Raw genomic sequence first — 20,231 nt, forward strand, 5'->3', positions numbered from 1 at the left:
AATTTTAATCCTTATCATTTTCAAGATTTGCTAAATTATTTGAGGTGATCCATTCTCTTATTAAAGTTACATATTTTATGTCACATACTGAGCATATTAACAAATAACTTACTGATAAATGACAATGCCCATAACATCAGGTTAATCTGATTTCCATGAAATGAGCTATAACTTCAAGAATATTAATTCATCTAATAAGGGTGATGATTTACATAATGTTGCCTAAAATATTTCTCTTGATTATTTAAGAGAGTTTTCCTAGGGGAAAATAGCTGGGAAGTCTATAGAAAAAAAAAATGACAACCATGATTAATTTAATTCCAGTCTAAAGGACTCCATATATAATGTATTTGAGAAAACCAAGTCACTATTATAGATTCAGAAAAATGGTTGTATATCTGAGATATTTTTAATGTAACCCAAATTATAAGAAATAGTTTTTTGGTATAGAAGCAACCACTCTTTTACCTAAAGGAAAATATAAAATCTGAGTTCATTGAAAATTTGCCTCATTGCCCTCTGTTAGTTTGTGCCTGCCCCATCCTTAGGGGCCCAGTTAAGGACTATTCTATCATCCATACATCAGAAGAGAATGTCTGTGTTCTATGTTGATAGTCAGTCTAAACAAATATTTATACAGTTGAGATCAGAGATATAAAATGTCAGTTCCAAATCCACCCATGATGGCACATATACCAGACAGATGACAAAGGTTATAAAGGCCTGTGAAATACTTGAATCATATTTTGCAACCCTTGAAAGAATTCAAGTTGGAGATTAGCAGAAACCAGGCTCAGTTCTGTCCATAATCCCCTTTATCTGTCTTCTAGCCAGCAATATGAAAACCTGAAGCCAAGCTGACAAATAGAGTGTGAAGGGCCTTCTACTGCATTTAAGAAAAAACTGAGACTTGCTATAGGTAGAAATTATCTTTTCCATTACTATTATTGTTGATGTTGTTGTTATTCATAGAAATAATGAAAAAAAAACCCTAAATAACATTATTCTGCTGGATTCTTTACTATATGCAACACAATAAATTAACTCGCTTCATATTACACTGGGCATATAACATGAAAACATGTGCAGAGAACAGAAATCAGTATCTGTACAGACAAATGCCCCTGTGATAGAGAAATCTATTATTTTAAGTCCAGACAATTAGATCTATTAAGGTGTAAGAGTGTTTCAGTACAGTCCTGCTAAAAGTAAACCTTAAAGGTAAATCGAAAAAAAAAAAAGGAAAACTGATGCCAGTTAGATACAAAATATAAGATTATGCTATGTATATGGGACAGGATAGAACTCTGAATGCACTCACATGTAGGGAAAGCAATATTAGTGACAAATCAACTAATGTCCTTATTGAGCATAGACGTTCCAAGAAGGGTGAAGAGTACTGTATATTAGATGTAAGACTCATAATATTCAAGTTAGTTGTAAAAGAAACAAGGTAAATGCTTTCGGTCAATAGGATACGCTGAACTGATATTGAGAATCCTTTCTTGCAATCTGAACACACAGTTTGTTATACTTGTGTTTTCTTTTATATGTTGCTTTTACATGTAGCAACACATAAAAAGAAAATGAACAAGCTTACAAAAAATGGGGGGGGATCCCCAGTCTCAGGATTTAAGGAGAAAAAACAAATTCAACATTAGAATAGTGAGGAGGAGTTGAAACCAAGAAATTCAAGGGGGCCCTGGAAATAATAAGCCTTGTTTTTGAGTGCTGGCTTTAAATATCTGTTGTCTTATCAGAAAACAGGTAGATGCTGGAAAACAATAGAATAATATCTTCAAAGTACTGAGCACATATAGCTGTCCAAATTAAAATTCTACACCTCATTTTAAAAAACTACTCAAGAAAAAGAAGTAAAGAAATTTTCATTCATAGACAAAGAGGAATTACCACCCACAAACTGTAACAACAACAACAACAAAATGACTAAAGCAGTAGCAGCAGCTATTGGAATTGTCTGAAGGCATTAAAAAATATTCTGATGCCTGAAGCCAATACTTGGAGATTTTTTTATTTTTAACCAGTGATCTAGGCGGTGTTTCAATAATGGGAGCTTTAAAAAGTTCTCACATAATACTCATGTGTTTTAGGCAAGATTGGAGACCATTGTACAAAGAATGTTCTTCAGTAAGAAAGAAAATAAGCATAAAAAGAAGTAGGAAGGTGCACTGAACAGTGACCAGCAAAGAAATTTGTAATGTTGGAATGAATCTGAATAACGGTTGAGTGTAAAAAATAATAGCCAATGGGGGTATGTACAAAGTAAAACTAAAACACTAGATAATATACTGAAATACTGGAGATCAGATTTAAAATTTGAGGGGTCCATGAACCGCTTAGGAGGAAGATGAGATAATTAGTTTTAGACTTTTTCAAGTTAGAAATATATGTCAAATTTTTCAGAAAACACTAAAAATGAAGACTTCATATATGATTCATAAAAAGGTAGACCATAAAAAGAGAATGAAAAATGTGTTTAAACGAAGTTAGTACCGGGAGGGATGAAACATGGAAAAATAAAGGAGAAATAGATCAATAATCACAATACATTTGATCACAGAGACAATAAAAATAAATTTAAAAATTCCAGTTTATGCTGCTTACAAAAGACATATATAAACTATTTTTAAGATGCAATGCAATACTTCACTCGAAATAATTAATTATATACATGATAAATGATTTTTAAGATTACATATTTGGCATGATGACATGTCTACAAATTTTTAAAACTCAAAGCAATCATGTGTTTTTCATGGATTCATTTGCATATAGTAAAAAGTTCAAGCATGGATTCAAAGTATTTATATTCAATTCATGATACCAGTTATCTAAGAAGAGGAAGAATGGGACTGAAATGAGAATAGAGAGGAGAGAAAAGAAATGTGTGTGTATCTGTGTGTTTGTGTGTGTGTGTGTGAACACACGTACAACAAATGTGTGCTTCTTTCACAGCATGAGTCACTGTATTCCATCACAATATTAATAAGATTTCACACAATATGGGCATCTCTGCAGAAATTAAAATTGTCACATGCTTATTATGTGTATTGGGCAATGAGCTCACCTTACTATTTCCATCCATTCTTCAATTAAAATCTAGAAATGTGAATGGGCTGTTAGAATTTAGTTAGTGAGCCAATTATCTTTACAGAACATGCTAGTTATGCACAGCTTTTCCTTGGCTTAACTATGTTTTAAAATAGCAGGCATTCATTTTACGTCTTTAATTGATGGCTATCACACACAATTAGTTTGAAATTTCTTATCAATATGCGTGAAATATACTTGGTTGAATCATTGGAGTAATCTTTTTTGAACTTACCCAAAAGTATGTGTTTAGCCTTCCTAAACACAGTGGCACATTTCCAAGTACAAAGTAGTTGCATTAGAATTATTCCTAATATGAAGACATTCAATATTTGTGGCAACAAATTTTCTCTTGAAAACTTAGCTTCCAGATGGAAGAAAAATAAGGGTAGAAATGTATTTAAAGGCAAATTTGAAGATGAGAAATCAAAATTCACATTCCATAGTGAAAGAAAAAGGGTTAGTAATTACAGAGAGAAAGGCAAATACAATGCAAAAATTATTGGAACATATTTTGCTCAATTACAAACAAACTTACATGGTAAGCTGTAGCTTCCATTATTGCACCAATTTGTAGAGCATATTTTAATATTTTCATTTTGAAAGGAAAATTTTAAAAAGTCATCTATTGTTTTTTTAGAAAGTATCTAGAGTGGTTGAAGTGAAATAACTTTCAGAAAATGTGTTAAAATGGGGCTACAAAAGACTTAGGAGGACATAAGCTTGGTTCTTATTATGGACAGTTTGCAGATCAGCCATGGGGATACACATTATTTCCAATTTAAAATGAATGATGATTCTATACACATATATATGCATCTTATCATATTGATTATAAACCAAGTAAAATCTCATGAAATCTAAGTATGTTTGAAAAACTTAAACCTATTTTTATGTTTTTCCAAACACTAGAAAATGAAAGCAATTTCTGTTGTTTGTCATTTTCTTTTGGACTCTCTTGGCTTCCTGAAAATGATTATGTCAAGATATTGGAGAAATATTCATAGGAAGCAACAGAGGCCATGAGAATAGAGACCTACACTGCTTCCTCATTAGAAAAAATAAAATAAAAATTCCTGTCTATCCATTTCAAATTACACTCAGGGATGCTTATAATATAGAATTTGAAAGTTGAATACATACTAGTTGTCAAGTAGTCAGCCCCGTTGATTATTCATGCATTCCCTCCTAAGTATGTTGTTCTTAGAATTCAGAGGGGTCCTTTAATCACACCCCCCATCTTGACCACTCACATCTCCAGATTTTCCTACTTCACGGCATATTGGTGTTTAACTTATTAAACAAATATTTGTTGAACAATTACTATGCATGCTAAGCAAAGGGGATCAAAGATGAATGAATATTCATTTGTCTTTAAGGAGACACAGTCTACTGGAGAGAGGCAGAACTGTGAACAGATGACTGCATAAAGAGGCAAAGTCAAGTCTTATTTATTCAGAGGAAGAAGTCCCCGTGATCAAGCAACAAGCAAAATCATTTCAGTGTGCAAGACATGGATTTGTGATTGAAAATGCACAAGCATATTTATTATCCATCATAGATGATCACCTATTATAATCAGGGAGATTTCTTAATGGCACAGCATCTAGAGGAGGACGTCATGCATGAACCTGTCATATTCAGAAAGTAAGGAAGTGGCACAGTGGGAACAATTCAGGAAAGTAAATAAACATGACAGTAGGTTTTAAATCTACTTTACCTGTTCTTACTATTATTAATCTATTTGGGCAAGTGGTAGTTTTCATTGATGTTAGCATTTTTTCATCCACGACTTGAAATCAGACATTAAATATTAATATTATAAAAATATTACAAATGGAATTCATTCACAAATTTATAAAAATAGATCAGCACCAGAGACCTACTTATTGGAAACAAAGTAGGTAGAACAATGAAACTCATTTATAGTTCCTCCTCAACCAAAGTGGACAGAAGTTTTATATGTAGAGGTCAATCCTGGGCCAGAGGCTATTTAATATTTTCATCAAGTCTAGGATGATAGAAAAGCATGTGGATTTAGTCATTTACAGTTCTCTTTAGTTGATAAGACTGATTAATACTTTGTCAAGATCAAAATTCAACATGACCGTAATATGACCTTGACAAATTGGAGAAGTGGTTTAAAACAATGCAATTTAATAAGTCTAAGGGTCAGGTATGGGCTTTAGAGGGATTGGGAAGGAAATGGAAATTATAATAATGTAGGTGATACCATGCCAGTGAGAATGCATTTGTGTGTGTAATATAATATGTAACAAATAATATTGAGTATGACTTGAGTCAAGAATATAGCAATAGCTTTTATTTTTTTTCTCTCTCTCACCATGGCATAGTGCTTACTCACTCACAAATATTTCTAATACATTTCCTCAAAATTTCATCATTAAATCCTGTATCCCTGCTGATAAAAGTAATTCTAAGATATATAAATGAAGAGAAGGGTATAAAGGTACAAATAAGTGGGTGAATATTCATGAAATTACTTTGTATTGTGCTTTACAAATACGATTTATGCATTTATCTTGTTACTAACACATTCATTCATTCATTCATTCATTCAGCAATCATTACATATTTATAGAACTTCTACTAGGTCCCAGGCACTGCATTAGGTGCTGGTAATACAAGGTGTGGAAAAGCAAGCATTGTCCATATTTCTTAGAGCCTGCAGTCTAAAGAAGAATTACTAATTGTAGTAAATATAGACAGGGTACTGTGAGCCATGGAACAGGGAGCCTTTCTCACCTGGAAGGATGAGGAAAGGCATCCCTTGTGAAATGTCTTCTTAACTGAAGTATGACGTAGGTAGCCTAAGGGGACAAGGGAGTAAAGGAGTAAGTATTTCTTGCAAAGGGGAAAGCAAGTGTTAAGAATTTGAGCTTCAAAAAAGGAATGCTTCACGTTGATATTACAGTCTCAACAAATACAATTAAATTTCTGGTTGTTAATACATTGCATAAAAGTGGAGGAGTGGATTTCTGCCCAAATTAGGGCATATAGTTAGGATTAGAAATGTGCTCTGTGATATCAGTGACTTTAACATTGCAGTGAGACTGGGAGAAAAAAACGTACAAAGAGGCTATCCTCTGGACCCAATGGCACTGATGTACATCAAGACTTTTGCTGAAGTAGGAAACCTGCTATTGATATTGAGATGCTCTTGAATGAAACAATGACTTCAAATAAGAGTTCCAAACTGAAACTCAGAAAGACCACCAATCTGACATGACTTAAATTTGAACTGCTTCTCAGATAGGCAATTTATACTTTGGGGTAAATGGAAACTGGGCTTGGTTTCACTCATGATATCAATGACATTTTGCTATTAAATTTGGTTTAATACTTTCATTTTACAAATCCCTAACTTCAAAAACTCTCTAAGGGAAAGTAAGGGGAAAAGGATAGGACTAACTTGTTTAGTTACATTACCTTGCATTTTACATTTAAATTGAGCTGCGCTATCTCCACCAATGCTTGACTAGAAGCCTGCACAGTGAGTAGTTGTAATGGAGGAGATTGGCTCATTTTAATGGCCACATCTGATGGATCTCAAAGAAATTCAGGTAAAACAACTCTCTGCATAGTTCATAGTCAATTATTTATACTTACAGAAAAATGCCAAAGCCTAGAAAACTTTAAATGGTGGATAATCGGCAACATTCACATTTTTCCTTGAGGTTTTCAGGATCGTACAAACACATTTAGGCTTTGAAAGACACGTTTTGGAACTTTACTGGAGGTATTCTAAGAAATACCTTCATGTTAAAACAATCTCCAAATATTTTAGGAATAACTAGTATCTCTCCGTAAATAATTCATGCCTTAATTAATTATTATCATTGTTAGAAATTAATACTGAAGTATTTCAGAAAAAGATGACATATTAAGAATGTGACACTGCTTCCATGTCATATAAGAGCATGAGGATATCTCTATTATGAAACTTACTGCATTTTGCTACAACATTTTTGTCTATCTTCTCTTCCAGATTACAAGCTTCTTAAAAAATAGACTGTGCACAGATCTAACTTTCTGGCCTACATTTGCAGCACTGGAGACTACTATTGAAATATTAATTCAAAGGATATTTTAGAAAACATTATAGACAGAACTCTACCATAAAAGAGCATATATAAATATAGCATATTTTCTGATGTTATTGAATCATCTTAAATATTGGTTAATGCAAATTTCAATCTCTAAGGCACTTCTACAACATACCTGAAAAATGATCGTCATCTTGTACTTGAATGTCCTCACTGAGAAAGAAATTGCCAACCCAAAATAAGTTTGTTTCATTTTTAGGAAGCTCGAATTGTTAGAAAACTCACTCTTAAAATAAGTTAAAATCTCTCTTCCTCAACTTCTATGCATTTTCTTGGTTTTTAAATTAGGGGCAACTTGATCTTTTTTTGATTTGACAGCTCTAACATAGCTAAAGCTGGCGTTCAGGTCCTTTGCCCACTTACCTACTCTTCATAATGATTTTATTAAAAGAAATATATTGTGGTATAATATAAAAAATATACTAACTTGAATGTCCACTTTAATGAATTTTGACAAATGTAAATATTTTGTAACTCTGTTTCCATCAAGGTAGACAATTTTCCTATTACCCCCCTTTGCAGTTTTCCCTTTCCTCTTTGCAGTCACTCTCTACTCCATATTTGATACAGGCAACTGCTGATATGTTTTCTGTCGCCATAGATTCATTTTTCCTTTTCTAGAAAGTCATATAAACAGAAACATAAAGTACATACTCTTGTGTGTCTAGCTTTTTTCTCAGCATAGTGTTTCTGAGATTCATCCTTGTTGCATTCCTCATAATTCTATCCTTCTACTGCTGTATGATATGACATTGTATGGATAGACCACAACTGGTTCACCCATATAAATCTTGTTGGAGATTTTCTGATGATGGCCATTCTGACCGGTGTGAGGTGATACCTCAATGTAGTTTTGATTTGCATTTCTCTAATGATTAGTGATGTTGAGCATCCTTTCATGTGTTTGCTGGCAATCTGTATATCTTCTTTGGAGAAATGTCCATTTAGGTCTTTTGCCCATTTTTAGATTGGGTTGTTTGTTTCTTTGATATTGAGCTGCATGAGCTGCTTCTAAATTTGGGAGATAAATCCTTTGTCAGTTGCTTCATTTGCAAATATTTTCTCCCATTCTGAGGGTTGTCTTTTCGTCTTGTTTATGGTTTCCTTTGCTGTGCAAAAGCTTTTAAGTTTCATTAGGTCGCATTTGTTTATTTTTGTTTTTATTTCTCTAGGAGGTGGGTCCAAAAGGATCTTGCTGTGATTTATGTCATAGAGTGTTCTGCATATGTTTTCCTCTAGGAGTTTGATAGTGTCTGGCTTTACATTTAGGACTTTAATCCATTTTGAGTTTATTTTTGTGTATGGTGTCAGGGAGTGTTCTAATTTCATACTTTTACATGTACCTGTCCAGTTTTCCCAGCACCAATTATTGAAGAGGCTGTCTTTTCTCCACTGTATATTCTTGCCTCCTTTATCAAAGATAAGGTGACCATATGTGTGTGGGGTTATCTCTGGGCTTTCTATCCTGTTCCATTGATCTATATTTCTGTTTTTGTGCCAGTACCATATAAATGCTGGAGAGGGTGTGGAGAAAAGGGAACGCTATTGCACTGTTGGTGGGGATGTAAATTGATACAGCCACCATGGAGAACTGTATGGAGGTTCCTTGAAAAACTAAAAATAGAACTACCATACGACCCCACAATCCCAGTACTGGGCCTATACCCTGAGAAAACCATAATTCAAAAAGAGTCATGTACCAAAATGTTCACTGCAGCTCTATTTACAATGGCCAGGACATGGAAGCAACGTAAGTGTCCATCATCGGATGAATGGATAAAGAAGATGTGGCACATATATACAATGGAATATTACTCAGCCATAAAAAGAAACAAAACTGATGTATTTGTAGTGAGGTGGATGGACCTAGAGTCTGTCATACAGAGTGAAGTAAGTCAGAAAGAGAAAAACAAATACCGTATGCTAACACATATATATGGAATCTAAGAAAGAAAAAAAAAAAGGTCATGAAGAACCTAGAGGTAAGACGGGAATAAAGACACAGACCTACTAGAGAATTGACTTGAGGTTATGGGGAGGGGGAAGGGTAAATAAGCTGTGACAAAGTGAGAGAGTGACATAGACATATATACACTACCAAACATTAAATAGATAGCTAGTGGGAAGCAGCCGCATAGCACAGGAAAATCAGCTCGGTGCTTTGTGACCACCTAGAGGGGCAGGATAGGGAGGGTGGGAGGGAGGGAGACGCAAGAGGGATGAGATATGGGAATATATGTATATGTATAACTGATTCACTTTGTTATAAAGCAGAAACTAACACACCACTGTAAAGCAATTATACTCCAATAAAGATGTTTAAAAAAAAATCTTGGATATTTTGGTCATATCCAGTTTTACCTATTATGAATAATGGTGTTACACATTTTTGTGAACAAATTTGTGTGACCTAAGACTTCATATCTCTTGGATAAGTATGAACTATTAGGTAATTGCTTGGTCATATGTAAATGTATATTTAACTTTAAAGCTTTCATGCTACAAGCCCATTAACAATGTATTCATGTTTCTCTAGGTCCACACCAAAACTTGATATTAACAGCTTTTTAAATTTTAGACATTATAGTGGTATGTAGTGGTATCTCATCATAATTATAATTTGTACGTCTTTGATGGAGCAATCTCTAATATATATAAATAATATATAGTTAATATATATGTTGTATACAATATATGTAAATATTTTAATTAATTTTTTTGGAGTATAGTTGATTTACAATGTTGTGTTAGTTTCTGCTGTACAGCAAAGTGAGTCTGTTATACATATATCCACTCTTTTTTAGTTTCTATTCCCATATAGGTCATTACAGAGTACTGAATAGAGTTCCCTGTGCTATACAGTAGGTTCTTATTAGTTACCTATTTTATATGTAATAGTGTGTGTATATATATATAAAATGTAATTAGGCACTTAAAAATAAAAGGAAGAGGGCCTCCCTGGTGGCGCAGTGGTTGAGAGTCCTCCTGCCGATGCAGGGGATACGGGTTCGTGCCCCGGTCTGGGAGGATCCCATATGCCGCGGAGCGGCTGGGCCCGTGAGCCATGGCCGCTGGGCCTGCGCATCCGGAGCCTGTGCTCCGCAATGGGAGAGGCCACAGCAGTGAGAGGCCCGCATACCGCAAAAAAAAGAAAAAATAAAAAAAAATAAAAATAAAAGGAAGACATGCAAATAGCCAATAGGCATATATTCATGGATACATATACTTTACATTTATATATATAAAACATACCCATAAATATATTTTTGCCATTTTCTCCCATTGGATTGTCTTTTTATTTTTGAAGTGTAAAAATTCTTTAATCTGTATATGAGTTCTTTGCCAGATATTGATATTGCAAACATTTTCCAAGTTTGATCTTTCCTGTTGATTTTCTTAATTTTGATTTTTATTCAGCAGAAGTTTCCCTTTCCTCTGTGGCTGTCACTGCCTTGTCAGGGTTGGGTTCTGATCCCTAGTCGTTGGAGCAGAGGCCCTCAGGTCTGTTTCTTAGCTGTGTTTCTGATCTGCGGTGTGAGGTCGGGAGGACTGGAGCACCCCCACTGGGATAGAAGCCATTGAGTATTCCTCCTCTGGAGGTGTTCACCTGTGGGTATGCTCTGTTTTGTCTCCTTTCCGCCCATTGTGTAGGCTTACAAAGTACACTGCTGTTGGTACTGCTCTCAGTCCCACCTTAACCGTGGTTATGGCGGCAACTGGCCCTGGTGACTCAGGCATCATTTTCACCAGGCCACTGGCCCAGATCCACTGAGGTCAGGTCCCAGGACTGCAGTCATTATGTACCTGGACCCACTATGTGAGATACGGAGGCAGCTCAGACTCTGGCCTGGCCAAACCCCAGCATGTATGTGCCCACAAAACCCACAGCTGCTAAAGCCAGACCTGTCTCAGCTGCAGGAGCACTTGTCCATTGGGATGTTCCCAGGTGCTGAATTTAGGAAGCCATCAGAGGAAGTGTAATGCCATGATTTGCACAGCCATGAGGAGAGATTTCAGCTCTTCTTCCTTAGTTGCATGTTCCCTGGAACTCAGCTGTGGCTTCAGCCCCGTCTCTGCATGTGGGCCACCCACTGGCGTCTGCTCCCAAGGCTGCTGGAGCACACGAGCTTGTCAGGCAGGAGGATGTAGAAGCGGCAATCAGGGCAGGCAGGCTGCCCAGGTGAGAGGGTGCTGGGTGGCTATGGGATGTACGAGCCTGTCAGGCAGGAGGGAGTCAAGGTGGCAAGCTGGGCAAATGGGCCACCCAAGCAGGAGAGTGCTGAGGTGATGATGGCTGGGGGCCCGTGAGCCACTCTGGCAGGAGCCCTTCCTAGTGCCTGTGGAGGCAGGGGCCAGTGCGTGAGGAGAGAGGCTGCAATGGGGGCCCCGCCCTTTGTGCATCACGCAGCAGTGGCACTTTGCTTCTCTGCTGGTCTGGGCTTCCTCCAGGAGCATTCCTTGTTGTGGAGCTCCTCACTCCTATCCCCTTGAGCTGTCTCCTCACAGCCAACATCATTCCCCTTCCTGGGTCTGCTCTTCAAACCCCACATTCCAACACGCAGCCCCCGTGTGCACCAGTGGTCCCCAGTGGCTGGGGCATGCAGAGCTGTGGCCAGACCACTTGTGTAGGCCTCACTCTCTCCTGCCTGCCACAGACTGGTTGCTGCACTGTTCTCTGAGCCACCAAATTTCTCCTTCTGCCCCAGCTTCTCTCCCCGCTGCTTCCCCAGATGCGGGGAACCTCTTCTCACCTTCAGCTCCGCTCCCCCGCCCAGGGTCACAGGTCACGTCCCACTTCATCTGCTCTTCCTTTTCCCTTCTTCTTTCTTTCGTCCTACCTGCTTACGTGGGGATCTTTCTTGTCCTTTTAGGTGCCTGAGGTCCTCTGCTAGTGTTTATCAGGTGCTCTGGGAGAATTGTTCCATTTGTAGATGTATTCTTGATGCATTTGTGGGGAGATATGAACTCCACATCTTCCTACTCCTCCATCTTCTTGACTGACTAATCAGCAGTTTGAGTTTTAAAAGGCCACTTTTTCCCCTTTTTTAACCTTGGTTTCAGGTTCTACCTAATTTAGCTAATTAGGCTCAGTCTCAGGTCATTGTGGTCTGTATTTACATTTCTGATTTGTACCGATTTGCGAGACAAAGACAGTTGCTTTTAATTCCCCAAAGAACTGGCCTGTCACCTAAATAATATTAAAAGATTGATTTGCCCAACTACGTTTTCTTTAACTTGCTTTTCTGTCTCAGTGAGAAGATTTCCAACTAGACTGAAATTTCAGAATTCTATAGTCTAGAACTTTATGGTTTAATTGATCATACCTTCTAAACTTGCATAAGGCATTCAACAAAGACCCTCTTTCTGAGTGCACAGGTTAGACCCAGAGTAAAGTCTCCATTATTTATTTTTATTATCCCTTAAATATTAGCTGTCAGTTCTTACTTTATATTGTATAGGCTCAGGTAATCCCACTGGTTTCCTTTAGTATGTTTAATTAATATTTCCTTCATATGCCGTCTTATAATATCAGGCAGGGGAAGAATTCCCCAGTGAAACATGTCTATCCCACACAATATAATTAGGCAAAAAAGAGGTAATTATCTTACACAATGCCCATTTAAACATACCAATTTTTATAAAGACTCTGGGGTCCCCAGAGAGTGGTTGAACCAAGGGACTCAGGCACTTTTGTCAATCTTTTAACTTGATTAATTGGTCTAACTTTTGCCCCAAGTAATTGTTGGTCAGGTATCTCAGTGTAATTTTACGTGTATAAAATTTACATGTAATAAAATATACGTACTTTAAACTGGGGTAAATAGGGCAGACTTGTTTGGATCTGGCCCTTTAATGTTGATGACAAGTAGGAGATCCCTTTGGCCCATCCAATCTTAGGTAGTATTGTATCCAATCTTTGATTGACCTCATTAATGTCTGTTTTATTTATCCCACTTTAAAATAACCATCTAAAGATTTCTTATTCATTTAGGAGAAGTCCCTTTAAAATTTCCACCTTGTTGGGAAAAAGTTTTTAGGCTTTTCCTTCAGTTTTTTTCCCTGTTACTTAACCTAATTAACAATAATTATTCTTATGTTTTTATTAGCATCTGTAAGACCCATTTAGGGGAAGCAGAGACCACAAATAAGGTTTCCCAAACCAATTTTTTGGGTTTGTTTGAAACTAAAGGAGTTTTTAGGTTAACCATTATATGACTAATTTCCAGCATTTCCGCCCCCCCATAGGAGCCAATGAAACAGCTGTTTATAATGAGAGCTCTCTAAAAATTTACCAATTTAGAAGTTTCTCCAATTTGAAGGATCCATCATCTGGCCATAAATGAGGTATACCTGAATAGTGACTCAAACCAATAAGACGCAAGAGGCTTCCCCACAAAAGAGTGTAAAGGATGCTGTCTAAATAAGATGCAGAAAGTTTACTCCCAAAAGTAGTTTAAGAAAGTAATGGTCTTTGTTGTACAGGCTGACACAATGAAGGTTAAGATGGCAAAAAGCCCCTGAGAGTCGTACAGTCAGACAAAAGACTGCTCAGAATCCCAGTCTATTTGACTGGCTGCCAAATGTACACCATATAAGTACTTTTGGATGGTAGTGACCAAGTTCTCAAAACACACACACACACACACACACACACACAGAAGAATATCAAAATACTTACATTTCAAAGACACAGGAAGAGAAATGCAAGTTTCCCCTAGAAAGCCTTTTGTTTTTTTGAAGTCAGAATTCTGAAAAGATGTTTTTATCGAGCCAGCTTTTTCTAACTTAACTGCATATGCAATAAAAGAGTCCTATCTTAGTCATTTTTAGGGCAAGATTTTCTTTAAGTCCCAAGTAAGTAAGCACTTGTAAATGTAAATTTTGTATGGACATAAACCTGGCCAGGATATCCGTTGGAGGCTGGAAATCTGTTGTTCCCTTTTCTTTTGTATTGAAAGCTAAGTTCCCCATTCTGAGTTCAATTTGTGAAGATCACTTTTATTTTGACAAACTCTATTAAAGTAGCCAATTCAAGGAAGACAGGTTAGTCTTCCACCTAATTACCCAGTCCAACTTTTACTCAGTGTCTTTCACCTGAGCAAAGTCTCCCCAGTCTTTCAGCTGAGGATAAACCACAGTGTCTACACTGAGCAAGATCTTCCCAGTGTCTTTTAAGTGAGGCTAACCCACTTGAGCAGAAGTCTTCCCAGTGTTTTTCTACTGAGGATAAGCTCTCAGTGTTTAAACTGAGTAAAAATCTTCCCAGTGTCTTTCACTGAGGATGACCCAAGTACTTCTTCTTGAAACCAAGTTTCAAGGATAACCTACTACTCAAGAGAAGAGTTGAACACCACTGAATAAAACTTAGGATCATCAACCAAAACTGGAGATCCAAGAACCAGGAGATACTCACCCAAATTCGCCTGGACTCTCTGAGAAAGCGGACAGGCCCAAGAAGCCTCTGCTGGTGCCAGGACTCTGGATCCTCATAGAGTTCAGGCAAAGAAGAAAAGTCTGCTCTGGGCCCCTTCATTGGTTGCCAAGACTGCTGACTGAAAACTATGCACAACCCAAAAGGAGAATTATGTTTTATTTGGCAGATTTTCTGAGGACTTAAGCCCAGAACACAGCCTGTCAGATCACTCTGAGGAACTGCTCAGAAGACCTAAGGGAGGAGTCAACCAAAACCAGGTAGTCAGAACATCAAAAGGTTACTATTAATTAAAGAAAACTAGACATCTCAAGTTAAGGACTGTAGCACTTTTCTATGTATGAGAAGATGAAAGAATCTGGGCTCCGTGAAATCATTCCTTTGATATGCACCTTAACTCTAGAATCAGTACCCTGTTTTTCTCCATCCCGAATCCCCTCAAGGTGCACAGTTGAGGGTTCCTGCTTTGACATCTGACTTGATGACTGCAACATCCTTTGTCTACTGATATGGCAGGGAACATTTTTCATCCACGGGTAAGAAATTGAGGAGAAAATTAACATAATTCAAGATATAAAACCATTACAATATTAAAAATTCCCAAATGTCAAACAAACATAAGTACCCTTGACCTGTACAATGGAAGATGCCAAAGAAGGGAAAAAAAGAAACAATAAAGAAAATGTAGAAAATAAAGCATAAACTAAGATGGCAGAAATCAATAACAGTAGAACAATAATTAAAGAAATCAAGGTAAATGTTCTCATAAGATTTTTAAATTTCCAAAAAAAAAACCCCATCAAACAAAACATACTGAAAATAAAGTAATAGAGAAAATTTAGGGAGCAAATATGAATGCAAAGAAGACCTGTTAGGTAGTTAGTCAGACATTAGCAGCAAGGAGGTGAGGGTGGTGAGAAAGACAAGAAGAAGAAATTGAGTCACACGCAGCCGTCTGGGGACTCTCCCTTGACTCCACCCAGAACGGGAGAGACTGTGGTCTGGTGGTGGGCAGCTTATCCTGATAAAGAGAGGCACAGTAACACAAGGGGACTTCTCCAGGCTGTGCATGCCCAGACCAGACAGGCGTATACCCTATAGTAAATCCAAACTCATTATACCATAATTACCATAAATTACATGTGGTTTTGCCCCTCCCCCCACCCAGTAGGCATTTCTTGAGGATTCAAGGATAAGAGCATGCGCAGCAGGAAACTTGTTACATAGCTCAGGACTGTCAGTCAAATAATGATCCTTGTCACTCACCCCCGCCTCCCTGCAAAATGCTCCTTAAAAGCGCTCGTAAGGGGCTTCCTTGGTGGCGCAGTGGTTGAGAATCTGCCTGCTAATGCAGGGGACACGGGTTCGAGCCCTGGTCTGGGAGGATCCCACATGCCGCGGAGCAACTAGGCCCGTGAGCCACGACTACTGAGCCTGCGCGTCTGGAGCCTGTGCTCCGCAACAAGAGGCCGCGATAGTGAGAGGCCCGCGCACCGCGATGAAGAGTGGCCCCCGCTTGCCACAACTAGAGAAAGCCCTCACACAGAAATGAAGACGCAACACAGCAAAAATAAATTAATTAATTAATAAAAACTCCTACCCCCAACATCTTCTTTAAAAAAAAAAAAAAGTGCTCGTAAGCCTTTATAGGAATGCTGCTTTCAATTTGCAGAAACAGTACACCCATCCCCCCCGCCCCATCCCGAGAGTGTACCTTTGCTTCGATATACTTTGCTTTGGGCTTGCTTCACTTCGCTGAAATAGCCTGTTCTCAGAAACAGCCTGCTCTTTCTCTCTCCTTCTCTCTCTCCCTCTCTGAGAGTGTACCTATGCTTAAATCAACTTTGCTTTGTGCTTAAGCTTAACATGGTAGTTTGCGATCCTTTGCTTACTATCATGGAACCAAGATAGCTGGTCCAGGCCTTCCACTGACCTCCTCGGTTGAAGCTATTTTGTTACAAAGCATGTCCACATGGTGACAGACCTAAGTCTAAATTTTGATAAAAGGTTGAATTAAAGTGAGAATATCATATGGGAGGAAAAGACTGTAGGAAAAATAGTAGATGTAGGAGATATGTTTGTGAAAGTGCACATTCATGGCAATATAGCCAAATAACCTCACATGCCCACATTCCCACTAAAACTGTATAAAATTATGACCAACAAGCAGAGAATACACATTATTTTAAAGCCCTCATGGGGCATTAAGACATATTTACCATGTGAATCCTTCAGTGAATCTTGTGTTACTGCTAAGGGATGTCATAAGGGGATTTTGTGTAAGACTCAAAGCTCCCTTTCTATATGGTTCAGGCTGGACTTGAAGCTTCAGGGCCCTGGGAGGATGGGGCAGGAAAGTCAAGGCACACTCAGAAAAGAGAATACATCCATAACACACTAGGAATATCTGAAGAGGCTGCTCAAGACCTGGCTCAGCCCCAAGGGTTGACCCCTAGTCCTACTCTTCACCCTACAGCCCTTTAGGGTCAGGACCTTGGCTCACCCTAACCCATTCCTAGCTTCCGGGTATAGAATGAGTGCACATGTCTGAATGTTAATGTTCTCTCAAAATTTACATGTTGAAATCCTACCTCTTAAAGATAGGAGGCGGGGCCGTGCAAAAGTGCTTATGAGCTTTCATGAATGGGATTAGTGCCTTATAAAAGAGACTCCAGAGATATCTCTAGCCTCCTCCCATCATATGAGGATACAGAGAGAAGGCTCCAGCTGTGAACCTGGAAGAGAGCTCTCACTACGAGGTGGCCATACTGGTGACTTGATCTTGGGCTTCCCAGCCTCCAGAACTGTGGTAATAAATGTCTGTTGTTTGTAATCTACCCAGTCTATGGTATATTGTTATAGCAGCCCTAATGGATTAAGACCACATATTTCAAAATTTATCTGGAGAGTGGGGACTGTCTTATCATTGCAAACTAAGAAGTTGGGTTGAGACAACATATGAAAGATTTTTTTTTAAGTAGAAAAGTATGGATTATTGGATTTGAAAGTACTAGATTGGCTAAGGAAAATGAGTACGTGTGTGTGTGCGTGTTTGCAGTGTGTCCCAAAAGTTTTTGTGCAGTTTAAAGATTTACTAACTCCAGAGTTATAAACACTACAAACTTACAAAAACATCATTTGAAGGTTTAACTGTTACCAGATGCAAGTCTGTGTGCCTGATGCACAGTGAGGCTAAATACTGAAACATCAGAGTTTGAAGCAGAGAAAGGTTTACACAGTGCCATGCAAGAAGACATGTGGCTCATGCCCAGGAAAAACCCCAAACTCCCTGAAGGCTTTCAGCAAAGCCTTTTTAAAGGCAAGGTGAGGGAGGGGCATGACTAATTGTTGCAAATATCTTGGTGTTGGATCCTTTGTTCTAGAGGCTGGCCAGATGGGTCAGATCCTGGTCAGGTCATGTGTTCCTGTAAACCTCCAAGAAAACAATTATTATTCTCTGTTCTGCAACTTTTTATCTCCATGAATGGGCTCTTAAAAGTCAGAGCCTTAGAAATAGTCTATCCTGTATATTTCAGGCTCTAGGCAACATTGTTTTACAAAAAGTGCAGAGCCAGCCTGGATCACAGGGATGGACAGAGTTAGCTCAGGCAACAAAGCATAAAGATTAAAGTAAAAAACATCTCATGTGGAGGCAGATTTGTTCTTCCCTATTACATAGTTATTTATAATTCTTTCATACTTATGAATTTTGAAAAATAAATTATTTTAATTTTTGTGTGTAGTTCCCTCTGATAGAAAATGAGGCAAAACATACACTATTCAAAATTCACAAAACTAAATAAGTGTAAAAGAAATTCAAGTTCTATCCCTGGGTTTACACAAGACACAAACATGATGCGGGAAAGTTGGAGCTGAGGACAAAGGAAATCCTGAGTAAAAATGTCTGTGAAACAGCCAGTCTTCCAGGGTCAGCTTAAGATGTTCAAGAGTTATCAAGTTGGTGGGCCTCAAGTAAAGGTCTCTAATGGATGAAGGAACCAGGTTCCAGATGGAATGAAGAGAAAATTGGCTAAGGTCTCTCTGACAGGATGAGAGTAGTTGGAAGGAGGGATCTGGAAGCCCCAGGATGGTGCAGGTGTCTGTGGGTCTGGATGGGAAGGAGGGGCAGTGATTCAGCCTATTTCTCGTATTGCCCCTCCCCCACACTCAGGAGCCCTTTGTGACAAGGCCACAGCTCTGTGATGCAGGCCTGGGGTTCTGCCATCAAGTGAACTCCCAGTGCTCTGTTGCCTGAGGGCAGCAATGCAGTTCAGAAGATGGAGAATCTCTTTTCTTTGAAAGACATTTTTGCTATCTGGCTGAGATCCAGCCCAACTTCCTGGGTGATTGATATCATCCTTGGGTTCCTGTGTGGACTGGGGCTCTTCCTAATGTTACTCCACTGCTTCCAGAGTAATCTATTCTTAGCACCACCTAGGAAACATAGAAACATCAGGAAGGTAAGAAACCTTTGGCTTAATCCCAGCAGAGATTCTCTCTTTTTTTCTTATTCTTATTTCCACTTTTCTAAACCACGTAGAGAGACTCCTGAGATGGGAACTCTCAGAAAAGTATAGAACATCATCCTTCTAGGGAAAAGCCAGGCCAGAGAGGGGTTAGAGTGGGCATGAGGATTTCTAGCCTAAGATCTTAGACCAGGAGTTCAGGTATGGTAGAGGGCTCCAGGGCAAGTCCCAAATGCAGTGACTAATGGTTAAGGACTGGATTACTAAGAGTTCAATCTCTGCAGGAAGGCTGACCCCTGAGCCCTGGTTCACCAGCCACCTTCCCACAGCGGGTGTCTCAAGTGAGACCTTCCTCTGTGTTGGGGCTGAGCCCCTGAGAGCCTGAGAGAAGAGGCTGGACTAGAGGTCTGGCCTTGGGAAGCAGAATCCTATCTGACAAAGCTCACGTGGGCATTTAGGTCTGAGAATGTGTGTGTTTCTTGATCAGAGGAACAGTGACAGAAGAAATCTATGGTGATTAAAACTTAAAAAATCCTTCTTGGGCTTCCCTGGTGGTGCAGTGGTTGAGAGTCCCCCTGCCAATGCAGGGGACGCAGGTTCGTGTCCCGGTCCGCGATGATCCCACGTGCCATGGAGTGGCTGGGCCTGTGAGCCATGGCCGCTGGGCCTGTGTGTCCGGAGCCTGTGCTCCGCAATGGGAGAGACCACAACAGTGAGAGGCCCGAATACTCCCCTGCCCAAAAAAAAAAAAAAAAAAAAAAAAACCTTCTTTGCACTCCTCAAAGAAGAAAAACTGAAAAGATTGTTATCCACTTTAAAAATAAGTAAAAGGGGAAAAAACCCCACAGAGTTTTAGTTAAATGTAGAAAGTCATGTTGTTCATGAACACAGCTTGCCTAGATAGAGGACAGTGAGAGTTGGGTGTTAGCCCCTCACTTTTTCTTATCTCTCAGCATCAAGTAAAGCTGAAGGGGAGGAGCAGGAGTAGGAAGAAAAGTGGTTCTTTGAAAGGTAAGCCTTTGCCATTCAGCCCTGCGTGACCCGAGAGTTAGCTTCCATCTCTCCTAGTCCTGAGGCCCCAGCTTCACGGTCTCT

General features: G+C 38.8%; 2 long non-coding RNA genes across 6 annotated transcripts in view; one reads left to right on the forward strand and one right to left on the reverse strand.

The window, feature by feature from the left end:
• The window catches only part of LOC308610052, a 1,140,458-nt gene that overhangs the window by 662,434 nt on the left and 457,793 nt on the right, over positions 1-20,231 (reverse strand). The window lies entirely within an intron of this gene.
• LOC308610057 lies at positions 845-5,423 on the forward strand. The gene is made up of 2 exons (XR_014014414.1): positions 845-919; positions 4,491-5,423. It is a non-coding gene; the product is annotated as an uncharacterized lncRNA (long non-coding RNA).

This window comes from Mesoplodon bidens, assembly GCF_964165515.1.
Source record: "Mesoplodon bidens genome assembly, contig: HAP1_SCAFFOLD_81, whole genome shotgun sequence".
Classification (NCBI taxonomy): domain Eukaryota; kingdom Metazoa; phylum Chordata; class Mammalia; order Artiodactyla; family Ziphiidae; genus Mesoplodon; species Mesoplodon bidens.